Source organism: Schistocerca cancellata, chromosome 10, assembly GCF_023864275.1.
Source record: "Schistocerca cancellata isolate TAMUIC-IGC-003103 chromosome 10, iqSchCanc2.1, whole genome shotgun sequence".
Taxonomy (NCBI): domain Eukaryota; kingdom Metazoa; phylum Arthropoda; class Insecta; order Orthoptera; family Acrididae; genus Schistocerca; species Schistocerca cancellata.
In genome coordinates this window covers 165,010,834-165,011,388 of record NC_064635.1, presented here as the reverse complement: position 1 = coordinate 165,011,388, position 555 = coordinate 165,010,834, and positions in this window count along the sequence as shown.

Sequence of the window (555 nt, the reverse complement as noted above, 5' to 3'; positions counted from 1 at the left end):
ATAAATCACAAAAATAGTAAATCACAAAAGCAAGAAAGAGGGCAACCATGAAAAATACTGTATAAATACCATGATTCTTTGCCTTATTTTTACGCCAAATGTTATTTCGATTCCCCATCAGGGCTGTCTGGCAGCCGCATATGCGCTGCTCTTCAGCCAAAAGACATATAACATACAATAGAAGACATTTAAAAATAACATAAGGAGAAAATATGGTGTACATAGACATAAAACAGGGGGAACATTATAGAAGACAATATACAAAAAGGGGCCACTGTAAAATGGAGATAAAACAGTAAGAAAGTAGTGCACACAAAAAACCACACTTTGGGACACTTGAAAGTACACAAGGCGAAGTATCACTGGAGCATAAAAGTATCGACAGATGGTGTAGCACATAACAATCACTGACAGTAACACTGTGTACAAGTCCAGCACACAATTAAAATCACACCTCTCGATGCACAGGAGAACAGCACCAAACACAACACTGACGTAGCACACTGACGACAATGAGCAAAATGGAGGATCTGCCAGGCGCAAGGAGATGAGGGA